Source organism: Pelophylax lessonae (genome assembly GCF_965119305.1).
Source record: "Pelophylax lessonae genome assembly, chromosome: 5".
Taxonomy (NCBI): Eukaryota; Metazoa; Chordata; class Amphibia; order Anura; family Ranidae; genus Pelophylax; species Pelophylax lessonae.
In genome coordinates this window covers 82303780-82327718 of record NC_138772.1, presented here as the reverse complement: position 1 = coordinate 82327718, position 23939 = coordinate 82303780, and positions in this window count along the sequence as shown.

Sequence of the window (23939 nt, the reverse complement as noted above, 5' to 3'; positions counted from 1 at the left end):
AAATGATCAGCTTTTATTTATTCATGAAAAACCTTTATCCCAAAAAGAAAAAAAAAACTGTTCGCTGTAACTGATTATAAAGTGTTAGCTGGAGTTTGGTTTTAATTTGTTAGTGTACCTAAATCTGCTAGTACATCTAACACTCTCCTCCCCCAAGATTAACAATGTTGCTGTCCAAAGGTGTCCCCTGTACTCCATCATCCAGAGTAGAGGCACTCTAATACAGGAGGTGTGTTACTGGCCAGATAACCAGGTGGTAACTAAGGGATAAAAGCATGGAAAAAGAAAATTAATGCAGCCGCCACATCCAATGATTTGTAAGCTGCAATATAATACATTTTGGGTTTTGGGTTTAATACCACTTTAAAGCCACAATAAACTCTGTTTAAAAAAAAATATATTCATCTGTTAGTCTGGCCAAATATATACCTAATTACTCACCCAAATGTTTTCATGAAACCGACACCTCCATATATGTACTACTCCATAGTACAACGCTTCTGGGCCAACGTGTACATTTCCACCTTATGGTAACTGGACCAACGAGTACATTTCCACCTTATGGTAACTGGACCAACGTGTACATTTCCACCTTATGGTAACTGGACCAACGTGTACATTTCCACCTTATGGTAACTGGACCAACGAGTACATTTCCACCTTATGGTAACTGGACCAACGTGTACATTTCCACCTTATGGTAACTGGACCAACGTGTATATTTCCACCTTATGGTAACTGGACCAACGTGTACATTTCCACCTTATGGTAACTGGACCAACGAGTACATTTCCACCTTATGGTAACTGGACCAACGTGTACATTTCCACCTTATGGTAACTGGACCAACGAGTACATTTCTACCTTATGGTAACTGGACCAACGAGTACATTTCCACCTTATGGTAACTGGACCAACGTGTACATTTCCACCTTATGGTAACTGGACCAACGTGTATATTTCCACCTTATGGTAACTGGACCAACGTGTACATTTCCACCTTATGGTAACTGGACCAACGTGTACATTTCCACCTTATGGTAACTGGATTGGCCCCAGATCCTCTCTCGGACCTATTGAGCTTAGAAGCTCACAGATTAACACTGGTTACACATTAACTATTCCTTCAAGTGACTACTGCTGCCAAACAAACCATTGCGAAGGCCTGGAAGACTAAAGCCTAGTACACACCACTAGTTTTTGTTTTTTCGTTCAACCCTGTGGGTTGAACGAAAAAAAAAAACTGCAAGCTCAGGTCGGAGCCACTGTGCTAACAATCCGATGTTAGTACTTCGATCTCCCTGCTGTGCTATTGTGTTCTGACAGGGGGACAGTCCTGATTGGGAGCCAGTCGGCAGACGTTTTTCGGTCATGACCCTTCGACAGAAGTTACAGTACACACGGGCCGAATGTTGGGTGGTTTCTATTGAACTGGTCGATGCCCCCCCAACTTTCTGCCAGTGTGTACTAGCCATAACTCGCTTAAAAATTCTTAACCTACTCAGGACCCCCAAACATTATATAAACACATATATATATATACACAGTAAACCCCCCTCCATCGCTGGAGTTATGTTCCAGACCCACCCACAATAAGTGAAAACCCACAAAATAGAAATACCCTATTTAAATACACTCTAGGCAGGTTTTTATAACTTACACTGCACTTTTAAAAGCATTTTAAGGTCTTTAAACACACCTTTAATACAATAGAAACACATTTAAACACATAAAAGATACTGAGAGACAGAGCAAGAGCAATGGAAAACACAAAAAATATTGAATTAACAATGATTTATTTAATAAAACAATAGTAATAGGTCTTACAGAAAAAAACGGAAAATACCAAGACCACGGAAACTGAACCGCGATATAACGGGAATTTACTGTATATATAATATACCCACACAGTATATATATATATATATATATATATATATATATATATATATATCTTTTTTTTTTTTTTGAAAGACCCTAGAGAATAAAATGGCAGTCATTGCAATTGTTTATGTCACACGGTATTTGTGCAGCAATTTTTCAAACACAACTTTTTGGGGAAAACTTTCACTTTAATTTATTATTTGTTAAGTGTTTGTTAAAACACCAGAGATATCCCCATTTTGTGGTAAAATATAATCGATCATGTTACACTGAGTAAATAAATACCAAACATGTCAGGCTTAAGAATTGCGCACATTCGCGGAATAGCGCAAAACTCCGGTACTTAAAAATCTCTATAGGCGACATTTTAAATATTTTTACAGGCTACGAGTTTGGAGTTACAGAGAAAGTCTAGTGCTAGAATTATTGCTCTTGCTCTAACATTCACAGTGATACCTCACATGTTATCTGAACACCGTTTACATATGCGGGCACAACCTGCATATGCGCTTGCTTCTGCGTGCGAGCACAAGGGACAGGGACAATGTGAGCCGGAAATTGCGTCAACGCGTTTCACCCTCCTCCAGGGCGAAACGCATCGATGCAGTTTCCGGATCACGTTTGAAGCTTATGTCACTTCCGGTCTCGGTGGAACGCTAGCCGGGACCAGCGCAACCCGTGCAGTCACCGCAAGTCCAGAAGCCCTTTCTGCATAGCAGATTGTATCTTCACTAAAGGCTTGTTATCACTCCTGAAATGTGAGTTTTTTTCTGCATTATTTAATAAAGCTTATGAAACAGGATTACACTATCTTGAGTTTTTCCTTCCTATGGTCCCACATTCTTTGGCTTATTGAGGAAAGATTGGGTATTGGAGTCCACAAGACTAGTCTCAAAGGAAAAGAAAAGACCCACACCGGACTAAGTGCGTTTGACCCACATGCAATATTGCTAAGGGGTCCTGGCAGTCTGGTAAGTGGAAGTATCCACGGGGAGTGGACCCCCTCACCATTGCACCTTATCTTTTTGGCACGGATTGTCACCAGTTTGTATAATAAAGAGCACTTAAGCACATTGCACTTTCACTGGCTTTTTTGGAACTTTATTTATTGATTTATTGATTTATTCATATTTAAATTATTTATGCACCATTGTATGGTATATTGAGTTGCCTTCTATCACGCATATGTATTTGCACTTGATTTCACAGCACTGTATGATTCAGATTAGGATGAATTATTTCATTTATTAATTTACTATTCATTTATTTATTTGCAATATTGCAGAGTTTTTACCCACCTACACAAGAATTTTGGCACCAGTCACTTTATATATTCCGATTTGCGCTGTGTGTCCTTTTTTGTCATTTTTATGTCCTCGTTATGGACACATCTGGGGTCAATAAGACCCCAGATCTCTACATTAAAAGCATGAGTTTGAAAAAAAAAAAAAAAAACATTGATCTCTGCTTTTCAGGTTGAAAAACTTGCAGTGTTTATACCAGCCAGCACTGGAATTGGTGGCATCGGTTCCGCATTCCCAGGCTCATAGAGTTAGCCTGGGGATAATCCGGTCAACAACCAGCTCTATAGTAATCAGGCGCTGCCACTGGATCGGTTTTCCAGATTCCAATTCCACGGGAGAGCAAGTGCCACTGGAGGCCAGCGGGGAGTGGGGGGAAGTCCCCTCCTGCAGCCTGTAAAAGCAATCCAGCGGCTTATGAGCCCCTAGGATGGCTTTTACAAGATAGGGAATCGCTGGCTGAAAACAAAGATATCTGTATAAGGTCTGTAGCTGCAGGTATCATCTAGATCATATCACCACTTCATCCTAAGGACATCGTATGACGGCCTTCCGGCGGAAAGTTTTAATATCATAGAAACCAAAGATAGAGTCACTATGGCCATTATTCATGCTACATTGGATCTATTATAATATGATAAGGTTGAATACTATCTATGATAAGCTTGAATACTACATTCATTTTCAGCAACTTTGGGTACACCACTCCCCCCCCCATAATATTTTTCCCTCCTACTCGCTCGGACCTTTCTATAGGAGGTGACCGTGGGCCGCTGCTCCAGTCCTCCTCTCCCCACCTCCCCACTCCATATGCCCCCCGCCTTCCTCTCTTTCCAATGCTCTCTTTGTATTCTACTCTGCCTTTTCTGCCCTATTACTATTTTGGTTGGGTTGTTAACCACTTCAGCTCCAGTTGATTTACCCCCTTATGTTTTGCAATATGGCACTGAACTACTTTAACTGACAATTGTGCGGTTGAGCGAAACAATACCCAAATAAAATGTATATCCTTTTCTTCCCACAAATAGAGCTTTTTATTTTTTGGTGGTATTTGATCACCTCTGTGTTTTTTAATTTTTTGCGCTATTAACAAAAAACTATTTTGAAAAAAAAATATACATTTTTTTTACTTTCTGCGATTAAAACATATCCAAAAAAAATAATTTAAAAAATCTAATTTCTTAATTTAGGCCAATATGTTTGATTAAAAATGTCTGAGTAATTGTAGGCTCGACGCGTTTCATGGACCTCCGTCCATTCATCAGGAGCTTTAGAGATAGATTGTGTAAGGTCCATGAAACGCGTCGAGCCTACAATTACTCAGACATTTTTAATCAAACTTCTTATATTGAAAGATTGCATAATTATAGAGAAGATGGTGTTATATTAAATCGTTTACTTATCAATTATTATTTTGCATATGTTATCAATGTATCTATTCTCAGTTATATGAATTGTATATGTAATTTATTTATTGTATTTATATATGTTATATTATGTATTATGAATTATAAATTATACATTTGATTATGTCATCTCTCTATGGGTCCCCTTGCTTTTTGGGTCTTATAAAGTTTTTTAATTGAAAGATTGTGTACCTATGGAGAATAAGGTGTCATAATAAATCTGCTATTTATAAATTATTATTGGATATATCATTAGTGTACCTACTCTCATCTATATGATTGGTACATGTGATTTATTTATTTATTACACATATATACGTTCTATTATGAATCAATAATTATACAATTGAATACATGTCAGCTATCCATAGGTCCCTTTGGATCGGATATGTGATTCGTGTTACTCATCCAAAGATAAGAACATGTCTAGCTGCACTCATTCAAAGTCCCACACTCCTTTCCTCTTTTGCTTGTATATAAAATGCACTTTTTATCTATCAAAAGGTGTTTCCCAGTGCTAAACCATTCATCCAATTTCTAAATTGCTGCATTTGTAAACTCCAAAAGCCGGTATAAAGAAATATTAATGGTCAAAAAGCACTTGTGGATTTAACCAATCATTTTTTTGTACAATTTTTTTGTACAATTCCCCTTTAACCACTTCTGGACCGGAAGGTTTTACCCCCTTAATGACCAGGCCATTTTTTGCGATTCGGCACTGCGTTACTTTAACGGACAATTGCGCGGTCTTGCAGTGCTGTACCCAAATAAAACTGATGTCCTTTTTTCCTTTTTTTGGTGGTATTTTATCACCTGCGCAATTTTTATTTTTTTCGCTATACACAAAAAAAAAGCGACAATTGTGAAAAAAAAAAAAACATATTTTTCACTTTCTGCTATATAACATTCGCCAAAAAAATGTAAAAATCAAAATTTTTTCCTCATTTTAGGCCAATTTGTATTCTGCTACATATTTTTGGTAAAAAAAAAAATATCGCAATAAGCGTATATTGATTGATTTGTACAAAGGTTATCACGTCTCACGTCTACAAACTAGGGGAAAGATTTATGTAATTTTTATTGTTTTTTTTTTTTTTTACTAGCGACTGCGACATTGCAGCGGACAGATCGGGCCCCTAACTGACTTATTTTTACACTTTTGGGGGGGACCAGTGACATTACTACAGTAATCATTGCTAAAAATATGTACTGTCACTGTACTAATGACACTGGCAGGGAAGGGGTTAACACAGTGGGTGAACAAGGGGTAAAATGTGAGCCTAGGGGAGTGATTCTAACTGTATTGGGATGGGGCTTGTGAAATGATCATAGAGACCTGTGATCCTTAATAGAAAGATCACAGGTGCTCTGTGATCATTCCAGAGAGAAGAATGGTCAGCTGTGTTTACAACAGCTGACCGTCTTTCTCTCACAGCAGGGAGCGAATGCGGGTGGCCAGCGGCAATCAGAGCCGCCTGCCCCGTGCATCAGAGTCCCTGCTGATAAGTGGAGGCGGCAGCGAACGTTCGCCCCCCTAGCTGCAGGTGCGCGACCAACGTAGGTCTATGTCGGTTCACGAAGGAGGGGCTGCCTGCTGCAGTAAAACTGCGGCGGGCGGTTGGGAAGTAGTTAAGGCTGTGTGGTAGAGGGTGTGTCATATGCCTACATACTTTTGCTAATAGGTGTCCCTCATTCCCATCTCAGAAAGTAATGCATACATATTTTTTTTTTCTTCTTTCATCTGGAGGAGGGGGAGGTGGAGATTACTCAGCTAAGCACACCCTCCTGCCTCCATGCCTGAGCTAAGGGCAGATTGATTCCAAAAAATAAATGAATCATCTGCCCTTACTCAAGATGGCCACAGCTAGAAATGCTAGGGGGGTGTTTTTCAAAATTATTTCTCAACAAAACAAACCATGGAACCATGAAAGGTTTGCTTTGAGTATAAAATTAATGAAAACATGTTTTCAGTTTGTGGTGCTCAGATACAGTTAAGCTCCAATTTAAAAGGAGCTTTACAGTCTGTGTTCCCATGAGGCCCCTTTCACACCAACAGTTAGAATTCAGCTTTTAGCTGCGGATAGAGAAACTTATTTACAGCAGCTAAATGCAGACAATGCATCCCTATGGCCCTATTCACACACTGGGTTTAGCAACTTTTTCATAACATCCAGGTTTTGTGCATTTAAGAAAAATAAAGTAGACAGCGTCCAGGAGCGATGTACCGCAGCTATCTGTATATAAACGCAGTTAATCGCAGTACAAAGAAAAAATAGATAAACAGTCACTATACAAAAGGTAAGAATTTGCAACTGCAGCTAAACGCAGCCGCATGTAAATGTAGGTAATCGCAATGTACAAATGTGAATGTGACGATGTTCACCGTCACTGGGAGTGAGGGACAGATACTTGGGGGACACTGAGATAATGGTTTGGATGGCTTCAGATGGGACAGTAATATTTGTCAGCAATATCTCTCAGGAAATGTATGAAGATTAATGGTTTGACTTTTCAGATTGCTAGAATATTGCAGGAGTGTCTCATAGACCCTTGCTAGATAGTGAGATGGGGTGGGGTTTGTTATTGGTAAGTGGCTGTATTCCATTGTTCTATTGTTTCTGTCTGCCTTAACCCTAAGGTTTTCTTAAGCCCCAGCCCTATTTCGGACACTTTTTGTTCACGCGTTAAAACCAGTATTTTTTTCCTAGAAAACTACTTAGAACCCCCAAACAATATATATATATTTTTTTTAGCAAAGACTCTGGAGAATAAAATGTCGGTCATTTTAATATTTTTTATCACACGGTATTTGCGCAGCGGTCTTTAAAGCGCCATTTTTTTGGAAAATTTTTGAAAAATCACATTTCACTAATTTTAAAAAATACTAAACAGTAAAGTTAGCCAATTTTTTTTGTATATTGTGAAAGAACATGTCACGCCGAGTAAATAGATACCCAACATGTTACGGTTTAAAATTGCGCCCCCCAGTGGGATCGCGACAAACTACGGTCAATAGAGATCTCAATCTGCGACGCTTTAAATTTATTTAACGGTTACCAGTTTTGAGTTAGAGTGTAGCTCTTTTTTTTTAATTATTGCTCACGCTCTGGCGATCGCGGCGATACCTCACATGTGTGGTTTGAACAGCGATTTCATTTGCAGCTCGACTTCCGTATACGTTTTTTTTTGTGTGCGAGCTAACGGTGACGGGGGCGGCTAAATTTATTTATTTTTTTTCCCATTTATTTTATTTATTTTTTAACTTTATTAAAGTTTTAAAAAAAAATAAAAAATCTGATCACTTTTATTGCTGTCACAAGCAATGTAAACATCCCTTGTGACACCAATATGTAGTGACAGGTACACTTTATGGAGGGATCGAGGGTCTAAAAGACCCTAGACCCCTCCACTACACTTCCCTGTATGCAAAACGCCGAAAACGGCATTTTTGCATACAGCCGTTTTTCAAATTTGCCGCCTTTTGCAGCACAGTAACCCGGAAGTGACGTCATGGACGCCGCCTCCGGGTTACGTCATTGGAGACCCGATCGATGCCGTTTCTGGCATTCATCGGGACTCCATCCAGCCCGGTGGGATGGGAGCCCCGGGCAAAGCCACGGAAGGTGGCGGGAGGGGGGGGACGTCCCCTCCCGCCCCCCCGGGTACCGATCGAGCGGCTCCCGAGCCGCATCGGTCGGTACCGACGGAAAGCCAACCGTCGGCTCTAAACCAAGGTACCGGGATGGTGCCTCTAGCTAGAGGCATCATCCCGGTACACTACCGCAAAGTTTACCGATGTAGACCTACGTTAGTATGCGGTAAGTGGTTAAGATAAACCTATAATGGAATGTATATGTGTATGTGGATTGGCTGCTAAGGCAGAGGTGGGATTGTCCCACTGTGTATATCTCTTTGTGCCTGTGTTTGAATAAACAGTTTGAGTTCTACTTCCCTGTTTTTAACGCATACTGTTAGACAAGTTAATTTGGCTGGTTGCTGGCTGGTTGGTAAGTAGTGACTGGAAATCCCTTCGTTTTTGATCTGCGTTTGCCCTTCCAGTGCTCCTTACTATAAAGACCAGTTATAGGTGGAGGAGGTGGCCACTTTTTGCAATATCGTATAACGTTTATATTGGTCAGGCAACGCACTGACACCTTTGCTGCCATTGTGCGATGTGCTGGGTGTTCAGTGTGACCCTGCGCCTTTAAGGAGGGGTGGGCTCCCTCCAGTCACCTGTCCTCCATCTATCTCATCAGAATGCATGTGCTCCCATTGTGGAGACTCTTTAAAGGTAGAGTTAGGGACTGCAGATATCAGGGTGCCTTGGCGCGGCCTGCAGCTTACGCATGTATTTGCAAATGTGTGCAACTAAACCCCTGTTTTTAACGCATACTGTTAGACAGGTTAATTTGGCTGGTTGCTGGCTGGTTGGTAAGTAGTGACTGGAAATCCCTTCGTTTTTGATCTACTTCACCCTCAAGCTAGAGTCCTGTCTCTCATTGGGGGAATCTGCTACAAGGGATTGCTATGCTCTTCATACTCCCTTGGATAATCACTAAGCACTTGTAGGAGCTTGTTCCTGTTCCTGCTCCACTCTCTGGGGAAAGAGAGGTTCACCCACTGGAACCTGGAGTCTTGTCGTAGGTCCAGGGTGGGTAGGAGACTGGGAGACCCCAACAAAGCTGCGGCGGTTAGTGGGGTCTGAGGTAGTTATGGTGTCTGGTGGAGTGCTTGGAGCCCTCAGGAAGCACTAGGAGCATCCATCAACATAGGTACCCAGTCGGGGTGCCGGTTGATCCATTACAGTGAATATTCTTTGTGCCAGGAGTGTTGGAATTTCAAAAATAACAAAACATGTTTTTACCAACGGCACAACAACCGCCTGTGTGAAAGGGGCCTTACCCTGTAAAGGGTTTCAATATAACATTGTATCTTTCAGAGCAAAGCTGTTTTCTTTCTCACAGCATTGTGTAATCACAGCTGAAGACAAAGTGATTGTCTGGAGTTCTATAAATATATAATAACTTGTCATTTGTCAGTGAATGAAAGAAGCAGAATCCTCTGTGCTGGCCGTACTATGAACAGAGCTCCACTCAATGTACACCCATTTCTCCTTATTAGAAATCTAATTTATGACTTCCATAAAAGCAGTATTATTAGCTGAGGCCTTTCAAACAGATGGGCTTCTGTCTCCTTCCACTAAATCAGCACAAACTGTCGCATAATTTCCAGAAATGAATTTGAAGAATTAAAAATAATCTGCAGAGGCCGTACCCCAGGAAATGTTCTAGTGGCATGGGAAATGGACACCACATGAAAGGCAGGGAAATCAACTACAATTGCCTGCCTGTTTATGACAAACCAAATAAATGACTGCAAGCCTGATATCTTCCCTTACAATGTAAAATATACTTGCCACAGGCTGATGGAAAGCAAAGTTACCCTATGGCTATATAGCAGGTACCCTGCAATGCTGTATCTTATCTTGCCTGCCGCACTCAAGTAGGTCACCTAAATACTCAAAATGTAAAGTCAAAAAATTACTCACGCACTACACTGTGTTTGAAAAAACTTGAAAAACGAAATGTCAAACCACATGTCTAATTAGTGAATATGAAGCTACTAATCAGTGGGTAAAGCTGCCATTCCTTGTAGTGTCACCACTTACATAATCAATGATAATAAAATATAGATAGAGTGGCGCTCTATTGCACGCCGGGTGACATCACTTCCAGTCATGGACGAGACCGGAAGTTCAGATTGCATAGTGTTTAGCCCATGTGTGACCCCTTGGTCTTGGACCACGCTGGATGCAGTTCTTTTAACTGCTTGCCGACCAGCCGCTGTAGTTTTACTGCAGCAGGTCAGCTCTGTCCCACAAAATGATGTACAACTGGACTGCTAGCGGGGGCGCGAGCACCAATTCGCCACCGGCATAGGCATGCAAACAGCGTGTGCTAGGTGTGCCTGGGCACAACCTAATCATCCTGTGTGGCACAGAATCCCCCTGTTTAAACCCCTGATATTTCACCAAAGCCCCCCTAACAGGAAAAATAAATAAATAATAAAAATAAAAACTATTGACACCATCAACTGCCCTTCTGACACTGTCAGTATATATATATATACATGCACACACACATGTGTTTGAGCTTTGAGGTGCACACCCTAATGTAAGAGGCTGCGCACACCTATGGCCACAGGGGAAGCGAATCAGCGGGTCTGGCTGCCGTGATTGCCGCCGGGCACCTGCGATCGCTCTCTATGGAGACATAACAGCGGTCTGCCATTGTAAGCACGGCAGACCGCTGTTCAGTGAGTGATGAACACATTTAACCCTTTGATCGCCCCTGGTGTTAACCCCTTCCCTGCCAGTGTCATTAGTAGAGTAACAGTGCATATTTTTAGCACTGATTACTGTAGTAATGTCACTGGTCCCCCCAAAAGTGTCAAAAATGTCAGTTAGGTGTTTGATCTGTCCGTCGCCACTATTACTAGTAAAATATAAATAAATAAATAAAAATTACATAAATCTTTCCCATAGTTTGTAAAAAAAATTATTTTTTATTGGGAATGTTATTTAGCAGAAAGTAAAAAATGTGGGTTTTTTTCAGAAATGTCGCTCTTTTTTTGTTTATAACGCAAAAAATAAAAATCACACAGGTGGTCAATTACCAACAAAAGAAAGCTCTATTTGTGGGAAAGAAAAGGGCATCATTTTTTTTTGGGTATAGCGTTGCACGACTGTGCAATTGTTAATTAAAGTAACACAGTGTCGTATCGCAAAAAATGACCTGGTCATTAATGGGGTAAATTCTTCCGGTCCAGAAGTGGATAAATTATAAGTTTACTTATTTCAATAAAATCCAGTTTTCTACTACACCATGAGGAGCTTTCATTATCTTCCATGTGTGAGCCATCCAATCATCATCCAGATAGATATCCTATAGAGGTTTATACCTAGACAATGCCTGTTACTTGAATAACTGAGGTGAGCGGCCATGGTACTTATTGGTGAAGTGGATTTATCCTTTTTGGATTGAACACCGGATTGTATAAATCTGTATTTCATCACTGGAGGATTGGAGCTTTTACTTGCACTTTCACTAAAAATTGTGTTGCAGTATGATATATGATATTCACGTTTTTTTCACTGGACTTTTTGTTATTCCACAGTATTGTGGTCACTACTGAACATTATTTCAGTTTTATTTGTTTGGTTATTCACATTTGTTTTAAATTTTGTGGTCACTTTTTTGTGTCATTCATTTGTTATGTTTCAATGTTTATGAATTTATGTTATTTGTGCACTTATTTGGTACACGATAGATTTTTTTTATTTTTTTATATTTCTTTATTAAATTTTCCAGGTAAAAAATTATTTACAACACTCCAATCGCTGGAGAATTTTTTCATATACATTTTACACATATTACCTTTTATCCTTTTTTTTTTTTCCCCTCCCTTCCTTATCCCTCCCCCCCCCCCCCCCCCCCCGTCTCTTCTTATCATTCGACTCCTATTATTTCTCTGTATTCCCTTGTGTCCTTAAACTCTTGCCACTCATCCCAAATCTCCTCTTCATTCCCCTGTTCCTCCTCCTCCCAGGTCCTCAGCTGCTCCAACTTTCTTATTTTCTCTACTTTTAACAGCCAATCTTTCCTGGAGGGGGCCTCTTCTTTTTGCCAATTAAAGGGAATCAAGCTCTTAGCTGAGTTTAATAAGTGAGGGAGTAATGTTTTTTTATATTGCTTCACTGACATATGGGTTCCATGAAACATGCATTTCCAAGGATCCAAGGGAATATCTATTTTAGTAATTTTACTTATTAATTCTATAACTTTACTCCAGAATACTTTAATTTTTGGGCACTCCCACCATATATGGGCTATAGTCCCTACCATCTGACATCCCCTCCAGCAAAGTCTTGAACTCTCCACCTGAATTCTTCCCATCTTATCAGGAGTGTTGTACCACCTTGTGATCAATTTATAGTTCATCTCCTCCGTGTTGGTGTCTATCGCAGATTTATGTACTAATTGAAGGCTCTTATCCCACTGTTTGTTGTTACTACACGGGCCGAGGTCTCTTTCCCATTTTTCTTTTAATGATATTCCTCTCTCTTTTGTTATTGTTAACAGTATTTTATACACATTCGAAATATTATTTATTATCTTATCCTTAAGACATAATTGCTCAAAAGGGCGGAGGTCGTTTATATCTCTCAATGGCTGCGGTAGTGACAATGTGAAGTGCTTTAGTTGGATATACCTCCACTCATTTATCTTCCAGTTTTCTTTCCTTTGTTTCTGCTCCGCCAAGGTTATAATTTTCCCCTTCTCTACTATATCCCCTAATTGTGCTTCTCCTTCTTCTATCCATTTACCTAATTCCTTCTCTTCCCCTGGTGCAAAAAATTTTGTGCCCTGTAACGGGATCAGTGGTGAATTGTGTTTCCAATTTTCTTTTTTATGTATATTATCCCAAACCTTAATAGCATGTCTTGTGATTATATGCGTGTTAGTGTCCAGATTTCTAAACCTCTCAGGTATCCATATAACTTTTGCTAGGTGTGAACCACTCATCGTGCTTTCTATTACCACCCAATTTCTATCATTATTTTTTTTTGTCCATTCTATCACCCTTGTGAGTATTGCTGCAAAATAATAATTTTTAAAGTCGGGTAGGGCTAATCCCCTTTGTCCCTTACCTTTACATAGTGTAGTGTACTTTACCCTTGGCTTTTTGTATTTCCAAATAAAGCGGGATATTAATCTTTTAAGTGTTTTTAAAAATACTTGAGGTAATGAAATCGGAATCATCTGGAATTTATATATAATTTTGGGCAGGATTATCATTTTTATCGTATTTATTCTCCCTATCCAGGAAAAGATTCTCGGGGATAATCTATTTAATTCTGATCTTACTTCATTCAGAAGTTCTAGAAAATTTGTTTTGTAGAGTTTTTCTGGAGTTGGGGTTAATTTTATCCCTAAATATTTAATCTCATCTTTTCTCCAGTTGAACTGAAATTCTTTTTTTAACATCTCCTCTTCTTGTTTAGGGATATTAATATTTAATATTTCTGATTTTTTTTGATTAATTTTTAAATTGGATAGTTCTCCATATTGTTTCATTATTTTAATTATGTTGGGCAAAGTGATCCTCGGATTACTTATGTAAAGCAGGATATCATCTGCAAAGGCAGATACCTTATGCTCCACTTGTCCCACCTTTATGCCCCCGATGTCCACACTATTTCTAATAGTTGCCAGTAGTGATTCCAAAGATAAGACAAATAACATCGGAGACAAGGGACATCCTTGTCTTGTTCCATTGAGCATTTTAAACGAGTCTGACAAAGTTCCATTGACCTTTACCTTTGCAGTTGGTTGATTATACAAAGTTTTGATCCAGGCCAACATTCTAGGTTTTATTCCCAACTCCACTAGGGTGTTTATCATGAACTCCCAGTCTACCCTGTCAAATGCTTTTTCCGCATCTATTGACAGGAGTAGACTGGGAGCTCTGCTTTTTACCATATGGTCTATCAACAGTATAGTTTTTATCCCATTGTCCCGTCCCTGTCTCCCCGGGATGAATCCTACTTGATCATTGTGTATCCACTCCCCCATTAGGTTCTTCATTCTAGTGGCCAAAATTTTTGTGAATAATTTAGTATCAACATTAAGTAGGGAGATGGGTCTAAAACTAGAACATAGTAACGGGTCTTTTCCCTCTTTCCGTATAACTGTGATTGATGCTGACAGGGCCTCTCTACTCATCTCGTACTGAGTCCCAATTCCGTTTATATATTCTTTAAATCTTGGGATTAAAATGTCCTTAAATTTTTTATAATAACCTATGGTAAACCCATCCGGTCCTGGGCTTTTACCTAGGCTCGTTTCTTTAATGGCTCTCTCTATTTCTTGTTCTGAGATTGGTCTTTCTAAGAATGTTAACTTTTCCTCATCTATCTTTGTCAGTCCTGCGTCTACAAGGTATTTTTTGATTTTCTCCCTCCTTTCTGTTTCATTCCCCTGTATCTCACCTTTCTTTACTGCATAAAGATTAGCATAATAGTTTTGGAATTCTTTGGCTATTCCTGTCGTTGTTTGAATTATTTCCCCATTTTTATTTTTAATTTTATCTACAAAATTTTTTCCTTTCTTCTTTTTCATGATTTTTGCTAGGTTTTGCGAGGTGCTCATCCTCCCTCCTCCAAGCCTCAGGGAGGGTCGGCAACCAGGACCGGGTCGGGGCCTCCGGGTAGCGGGGAGGGGGGTAGCGGGATCCAGCTAGGCAGGCATCGAGGCTAGGTGAGAGAGCATTCCCTCACATCTCTCTGGGCGGTGGCTCAGAGACTCAGCAGGCCGTCGGGATCAGCTCCATTAGCAGGCTCCTCCCTCCATAGCCTCCTCAGTAAGTGGAATGGTATGTTATTTAATTACAGCGGTACACAATAGATTTAACGCCACTCCATCTATATTTTATCATCACCTAAAAACTCATGTAGCACTGCCCCCTTTGGAGCCGCTGAGAATGGATTCCCCTGGGTTACCCATAGCAACTGTCTGTTAATCTTGACACTTTAAGTCCTTGGCTCTGTCAATGAACAGTCCAAGGGATTTGGGCAAAAACCGAGGCCCTACCGGCCGTCTCTTGCCCATCGCTGGGGGTTCGGTCTTTAGGGAGTCGGTACTGGGCGACCATCAGTGCTAGAGACCCCAAACTTTCACCAGTGGTAGCCGAGGGGCTTCTATATGGGCGTGCCAAATTTAGGGCTCCTGGGACCCATGGTCGGGAGCAACGGCCCACCAATCCCTAAAATACGGTCACCCTGGCATGGTAAAAAGTGGTTACCCTGTGGTAATGCCGGTCACCCTGGCATGGCTGGGGCCCTCTGGTGTTTTTCTGTATTTTTATTAGAACTTGGATAGGAGAAGAGATGTGTAGTATACTCCAACTTGACAACTATGCACAATCTTGAGGACTTCTAACTGTGTTGAAGGTGCTTCACCTCGCCACTGAAGTGAAGATATGAAAGGCGAACTATATCTTAAGTTACTCTTCAGGGTCTAACTTGGCACCCCCTTTCTTACTTGCTGTGTGTGCAGGCTCCTGTCCATTGACTCTCCCTGGAGTGGTCCCCTTCCTGGGCAGACCCCTTGCAGGCTCCCTGGTACCCAGGGACACTGTTTTTCCTCAGGTCACTCTGCCACTTGCTCCCAGTCAGTATCCTCTGGACTTCTCTGGCTCAGCACCACACCTGGTTCACTAGGCCGACCGCCTGTAACCACTTTCCTTGCTGACAGTCGTCATCCTCCTCCTGGGACTCTACGTTCCGGCCAAAGACGCCCTGTCACATGTGCCCTCAGCTTTTATGTCCAATTCCAGGATGCACTGCGGTTGTGCCCTCCCACTGGGACTGTCACAAAAGCCTGTGTGTCACTGGCTGGGTTTCCTCCACTGTCCAACTGGCTCCCCTATTGGATTCAGTGGGGACACTCCCTCAGACCAAGAAAATCACACATGGACACATGTAACAGGAACAACTAACAATCAGACTCTCCTAATGAGCAGGCAGAGCCAAAAAAAACTAGGCTTTTACCTAGCACCTATCTAGGAGGGTGCTACACTCAGATTTCAGGATGAAGGGTCAATGTGCTCTCTGGCTTCCCTGTCTTACAACGCAGAGCCCCCTATTCCAAGCACTTTTACTGGGGTAGGGGTGGGTGCTGGATCACACGATTGGCTGAACACAATTCAAAATAATTTGGCATGTAAAACAGCTTGTGTTTATGTTTTTTCTTTTCTTGTTCAAAGTATTTATTAGTAAAGAAGAGTTTAGTTAACCACATATAGGGTAGGAAATAATTGTGAGATATACAAGAGCAACACCAAATTGTACAAGACAGGATGCACAACAACGTGTAAACAATTTAGAACTGGGGTGCTATATGGTATTCAGAACTATGGATGCCAGGAAATACAAAACATTACTTGTCAGGGGCAGAGGATCTCATTACTTAGGTAGCTATAGGATCTCCCAGTGGGTTAAGTATGTTTTACACCAATAGGGCATACCTCCCAACTGTCCCGGAATCCGCAGGACTGTCCCGCAATTTGGCGTGAGTCCCGCGGTCCCGCGGAGCCGGGCTGAAGTCCCGTAAAATCTGGCCGGCCATCTCTGCTCCCCCCTCCTCCTCCCAGCTCCACCTCCCGATCCTGCCTCTCAGCGCCGCTGCGCCATCGGGATCGCTGCAGCGGGGGACAATCAGAGGAACCTGTCAGGGGAAGATAACTCCGCGGCCGCCTGACACAGACTGTAGTTAATGCTGCAGCGAGATTCACTCCTGCACTTTTTAACTACCGTCGGTGTCAGGAGGCCGCGGAGTTATCTTCCCCGGTGCCTAAGGGAGATCCAACATCTGCTCAATCCATGCTAGTCTATAGTAGCACTGTTGGCAGAACTGGCACCTTGTATGTAAAAGTTTCTGAATGGCCTAGGGTCAGATTTATTTTGAGGGTAGAGCCTATGTGTGTATGTTATCAACTGGGTATTTATCGGTTTACCTAAAATTCAGTTTTAACGTGGAATTAAACCCCAAATCAAAAATGTAACATATTATAGCTTACATATCATTAGATGTGGTGGCTGCATTCATTTTTCTATTTTAGGCTTTGTTTTGATTTGGTGAGTTCCTCCACTCTGGAGAAGCACAGGGGGCACCTTTGGACATCAGTATTGGCAGTCTGGGGGAGGGGAGTTTAAGATGTAGTAGCTCAGGGATGTCAAACTCAATTTCATTGTGGGCCACATCAGTACTATGGTTGCCCTCGAAGGGCCGGTTGTATCTCTAAGACCAAATGTCAAGAGCAAGCCCCCCCCTCCATCATCAGAAGTCAAGAGTCCCCCACCCTCCCTTACAACACAGTGCACCCCCCCCCCCCTTTACCTTGTGCTTCTGCTGTGAAGAAGCTAGGGCTGGAGCTGGAGCTGGGAATCAGAAAGTTCAGGATCTGGAGGAGAACCCGCAGAGAGCAGAAGTCAGCTGCCAGAGTCTGCTGAATGCTGAGACCAGGGGAGGCGGAGACAAGGTGGTGCTGCGGCTGCACAGAGCAGCTCATGATCTGTAGGAGGAGTCTTGTCCTTCTCTCTGCTGCCGACTGCTGAGAGGGGGGAGTAGGGGGCAGAGATGAGCCTCTCCACGGCTGCACAGGGACTCGTAGGATCTGCAAGAGGATTTGTCCTCCTCTCTCCTACCGATTGCTGAGACATAGTGGCAGCAGAGATGAGGGAGATGCCGCAGCTGCCGGAGAGGTGCGAAGGCCACGTGAAATGGCCCGGAGGGCCAGATTCGGCCCATGGGCCCTGTGTTTGACACGTGTCTACTAGCTGATTTGAATACACTAACAAATTGAAGCCATACTCCAGCTCACACTTTATAAGCAGATACAGAAACATTTTTTTTTGCTTTTGGTATAAAGGTTTTACAAAAATAAACAAAAACTGACTATTGTAAGCACCCCTGTAAGTGGTAAATGGTTTATCTCTATTCTCTGAACTGCTACATTCGTAAGAGAGCTTGGTCTTTTGAAAAACAACAGACTTACTGGCCAGATCACAGGGTAAACATAAAAGAAAGAAATCCTAAAAAAAAAGAACACTAATGCAGCCACCACATCTAAGAATTTGTAAGCTGCAGTATAATAAATATTTGCTTTTGTGTTTAATACTGCTTTAAAGCTCAAGAATTTTTTATTTACCTCAGCCTCCTCAAAAGGCTCTCCTCCCCAATATTTTTTAAATTTACTGCATACATGTCCAGGCGAATACCAGCAGATCAGATGATGAAGGGGGTCCACCTTTCTCCAGATTTGCTTCTTCTGTAATAATGTGTTAACCGTTCTGTTCAGAGCGCCCAGGCCAGTGTGATGACCCATCCCCAAGGGGGTTTGACCATATTGGCCCTGGTTCACAGGAAGTGATTTGAATGACCTTGGTTGTCATTCAACCGAGAAGAAGACCAATGATGGAGAATAAATGAACAGATCTTGCAGGGGACAGCTGCAGCTAGTATTGCAACCTAAAGCTGCATTTTATCTTTACACAGGTGTAGCACCCTCTAGTGTGTGCTAAATGTAAGGATTTTTTTTAGTATAGTGTAAGAAAATTAGATTTTCTGAATATATGAGTCTTGGTCAGGGTTCAGTAAGTCAGGCTGTATGACTCATCCTGACAGTTCCTCTGGTGCCTCCCTCTGGTCTAGAAGGTTGTAGAAACTTCTAGAGCTGGTGGGTGGAAGTGAGGAGGGGCTGTTTGGTATAGGCAATCCCCAGTAAAAAGATTGCAGGGGGCAGGCCAGCTCATAAATAGGCACGAGCCACGCCAGCAGGGGCAGTCAGGTGGAAGATAGAGATTTAGTGCTGTGGAGACTGTCAGTGGACCTCTGGGGTGCCCCCTAGTCTGGGGGGGAGGGCGACCTTGGACCGGTACTCAGGTGCTGGAAGGATCCTGCCATAACACATAGAGGAAGTCCTTCCAGGGGGCATGGGAGCAAGTGTGAGGACAGTGTGAGTATAACAGCACTATTGGGGACTTACAAGGGGTAAGACTGCCACATTTAACCAGTTCTTCCTGAAGACCGCGTTGTGCCAAGTCTTCATCCCTTCCCTGGGAAATCTTCTGAGAGTCAGCCGGGTGGGCTGGTGTGAGACACTCTGGAGGACTGTGGTGGAAAGTTAGCCTGGAGGGCTAGTGAAAGGGGCAACTGCAGACAGGTGGGTTGGCAGTGCCTGAAGAGGTGGTGCTGCGACCAGTAGCCACAGGATAAGTAATGCAAGCGGATCACTGTAAACTGTTACACAAGAGGCTTTTGAGTTCCTGCCTGCAAAGGGCTATTGCTAAAAATCTGACTGTCTGTCAGATCCACAAACAGTGTTTCAGCTGGACCTGCAAGTGAGTGAAGTGCTGGAGGAGTGTTGAGGGTCTCCATATAGACTGTGTAGAGGAAAGATGTCCCTGACATTGTTGCCAAGTTTGTTGCTGAAGTCAAGTGGGCTTCTTATAACTTCCAATCCCCATCCAAGTTATTACCCCCAATAAACCACAAAAACAAAGTCACAGACTGTTCTCTGTCCCTGGAGTGCTTGTGAAAATTCGGTGTGCCGGGCTGTGCGGGGTGGGGGATCCCAGTTTACTTGCGGCTCCTTTGGGGGGTGCTACACAGGTACTGGGCAATTTAGTTAGGATTTATTTTTAAACATTGGAGTTGGAATTTAAAGGGTAAATCCACTTCCATGGTAAAGAAAAATAGCAGATAAAAAAATAATATAGTGTATACAATTGCTACACAAACCATATTGTAATTGAATTTTATTCAAAATTACTTTTCCTTTTCAGTCTGTAGCGCTGTAATTTTCTGTATTCTGGATTCAATGCATATTGACAACCTGCAGACCTTCTGCATACAATAAGTGCACAAAACGTCCACAGAAATGTAATTTTCTGCTTGTGTGCTTGACTCACTGATTTTCCCAGTCTGCATTAAGACGGGTTTTAGGCATCCGCAGCAACAAAATGTAATTTTTGATTACATTTTCCCAATGGGTTAAACACTTATCTAAAGGGATGCAGACCCTTTCAAATGTATAGCATTCTTTTTTTTTTTATTTTAAGGAGCTATACAGCCTGGTACTTTTTCAAACCCTGCGAACAAAAGAAAGTGAACTGAGAAATTACAGCACACAGAAAAAAAGATCATTAGGGTAGATTGCTAGTCCAACCTCCAAAGAGGAAACGCCTCAATCTCTGAACCCCCCCAGGGTGCAAGGCTCCTGACAGGGGTGAGACTGGTCCTCCAAGTACCTGATGAGGCTTACTGTATGTGAATTTTGATGGAGAAACAATAAAGTGTAACTCTACTTTTGTTGGGGAAAAACATGCCCCTCTAGATGATCTATGTACATTGCAAGGATTATAACAAACTTTGTTGCAGAGTCCTACCTTTTGTTATTCTGAAGAAATACATGTTTGTTTCTCTGTGCTTAGTGGGTCTAATGGGAGTGGTTTCATAATTATCTATCAGCTGTGGCAGCTGCAGAGCTCTAATGAGGAAAGCTGCTGGGCCTGCATCCCTTTAGACGTGTTCCTATTGGGAGTATCTCACCAAAAATGACATTTTTGTTCTAGGGGATGCCAGAAATATGACTTGTATCTTAGGCAGACTTCTGGGAAAATTGGTGAGCCAATCACACAAGCAGGAAATTATGTTCCTGGGGTGTGGTCAGTACACATTTTGTGTACAGAACAGCTCCAGGTAGCCATATTGCATTGCATTTTCAGAAAATTACAGTAGCTGCAAATTGAAAAAGAAAGGTAATTTTAAATAACATTCAATTACATGATTTGTGGCACAATTGTATACGCTATATCATTTTTCTTTATTTGCTCTTTAAAGCCTTTGTTGGGTTTTTTTTCTGCCTGTGTCCCCATCTGTGGGTTTTCCCCTCACTTCCAATTGCAGTGGCCACACTGGATGAAAGAAGAAATCAATCTAATTACAGTATACTAAAAATAAAACTCTGGCTGCAATTGAACTATATGTTACATTAGCAGAATTATTTTACACTTTTATGGCTCCCGCTGACTTTCATTTATGACCTTAGCCAGGGTGACCACAAACAACAACATATTCTGGATGTCTGGTTTAGGATATCAGCTAGTTTGTATAAAGGAGAGTCTCCCTGGCATCACAGCTAAAGAGCTAGAATTTAGGAAATTAAAAAGCTCTGTCATTAAAAAAAACACAAACATTTTTCTTAAAACCAACATTTTGTCCTCTAATATTCTCTAATCTTGCACTTGGACCATTCAAGAATTTCATGATTCATAAAGTAGAAATTGATGTTCCACCTCCACATAGTGAAGACTTTTCCATGTGCATTTCCTGGTAACTTCTGTTTTGTCATTCAAATTGCGATGAAAATACATCTCAGTCACCCCATCCTCTTTCCTGGATTAAGCTGAAAGTCAGCCTATGTTCTATACTTTTATAAAAACAGACTGCTTTCACTCTACACTTAATCTTCCCGCAGTATTTCCTCCAGTTAAACAAGGGAATTAATGACCTGTTCCAGCCACACTTTGCACAGCAGCTTAAAGGATTTCGAAATAAAAGATATATTGTATATCCTGACAAGTTTTCCCTGAAAAGCCTACAAATATGTAAAACTTTTGGAAGACAAAGACATTGAGGAGCATCATTTGTAGCTTCAATTATAGCGGTAGGTAGACTGGGTTAAGGGAATGCTTGGGATAACTATGGTAGCTATCACTTTCAGGATCCCCGACTTCACTGACAGTTGACCTTGCTTTGTGCACTGGTGCACGGTCATGCATCCCTAAATTGTTCCCACAAAGTTGGGTGCATGAAATTGTCCAAAATGTCTTGTTATGCTGACGCCTTAAGAGTTCCCTTCACTGGAACTAAGGGGCCCAGCCCAAACTCTGAAAAACAATCCCCACACCATAATCCCCCCTTCCCCAAATGATTTGGACCAGTGCACAAAGAGGGGTACATAAAGACATGGATGAGCAAGTTTGGGGTGGAGGAGCTTGACTGGGCTGCACATCAACCCGATAGAACACTTCTGGGACGAATTATAGTGGAGACTGCGAGCCAGGCCTTCTCACCCAGCATTAGTGCCTGACCTCAGAAATTAGCTTCTGGAAGAACGGTCAAACATTCATATAGACACACTCCTAAACCTTGTGGACAGTTTTCCCAGAACAACTGAAGCTGTTATAGCTGCAAAGGGTTGGCCAACTCAAAATTGAACCCTACAGACTAAGACTGGAATGCCATTAAAGTTCATATGCGTGTAAAGGCAGGCGCCTCAATACTTTTGACAATATAGTATATATTAATTGTGAGATTTAGCTCCAAATGTGTTTAAGAGTGTTTTGCCCACTTTTATTCATTCAAACATATGGTTAGCTTTTTTTCCCCAGCATTGTCCCTAGCAGCTGTGTAAACATTATACAGTATGTGGTTGGATCACAACCCAGCAGTTGCAGGCCCAGTCCAAAATAGTGGCATTGGAGCTTGCATAGCTGACACCGAAGCCACCGCCTTCACACATAATGGAATGTAGGGTGGCACAGTGGTGTAGTGGTTAGCACTTTCACCTAGCAGCAAGAGGGTCGCTGGTTCGAATCCCAACCACGACACTACCTGCCTGGAGTTTGCATGTTCTCCCTGTGCCTGCGTGGGTTTCCTCCCACACTCCAAAGACATGCTGGTAAGTTAATTGGATCCTGTATAAAAAAAAAAAATTGGCCCTACTGTGTATGTATGTGAGTTAGGGACCTAAGCTCCTTGAGGGCAGGGACTGATGTGAATGTACAATGAATATGTAAAGCGCTACGTAAATTGACAGCGCTACATAAGTACCTGAAATAAACAAAAATAAAATAAATAAATGTGCCTGTACAATGTGATGTTGGGTTGGCTTCTGCGCAGTTGTAAAGCTAGCCCACCACCCTCCACATATTGGGGTGGCGTCTGAACAGTTTGGCTTTTGGGTTGACACTTGCACAGTTGAAAAGTCAGCCCACCGCCTGCGAAAAACTTGGGGGATTCCGGGTGTATAGGGGATTCTGGGGGATGCAGGATGTACATTTATGGTATTCTGAAGGTTGAAGGGAGCATGGTAGGGGTGTTCTGGAGGAGCCATTGTGTATGGTGGGAGTATTGTGGTGGATGCAGGGGATATAGTTGGGGAGAAAAATCCTAATGTACAGTACTGTGCAAAAGTTTTAAAGAGGTGTGAAGGAATGATGTAAAGTAAGAATGCCTTCAAATATATATAGTTTAATTGTTTATTTTTATCAATTCACAAAATGCAAAGTAAGCCAACAGAAGAAAAATCTAAACCCAATCAATATTTGGTGTGACTACCCTTTGGCTTCAAACCAGCATCAATTCTTACACTTGCACACTTTGTACACTTGCACAAAGTCAGGGATTTTGTAGGATTAGAGTCAGGTGTACAATGAGGCTTAAAACTGGGTAAGGAATAGCCAAACCCTGTTACTAAGGTGACATTATGGAAGACAGTTTAATATCACAAGGTAGTTATACTGCATCAGCAATGTCTCTCCCATGCAAAGATTTCAAAGCAGACTGGGGTTTCAAGATGTGCTGTCTTTTGAAGAAGCTCAAAGAAACAGGCAATGTTGAGGACCGTAGATGCACTGGTCGTCCAAAGGAACAATGCAGCAGATGAAAGACACATCATGCTTACTGCCCTTTGACGTTGGAAGATGTTCAGCAGTGTGATC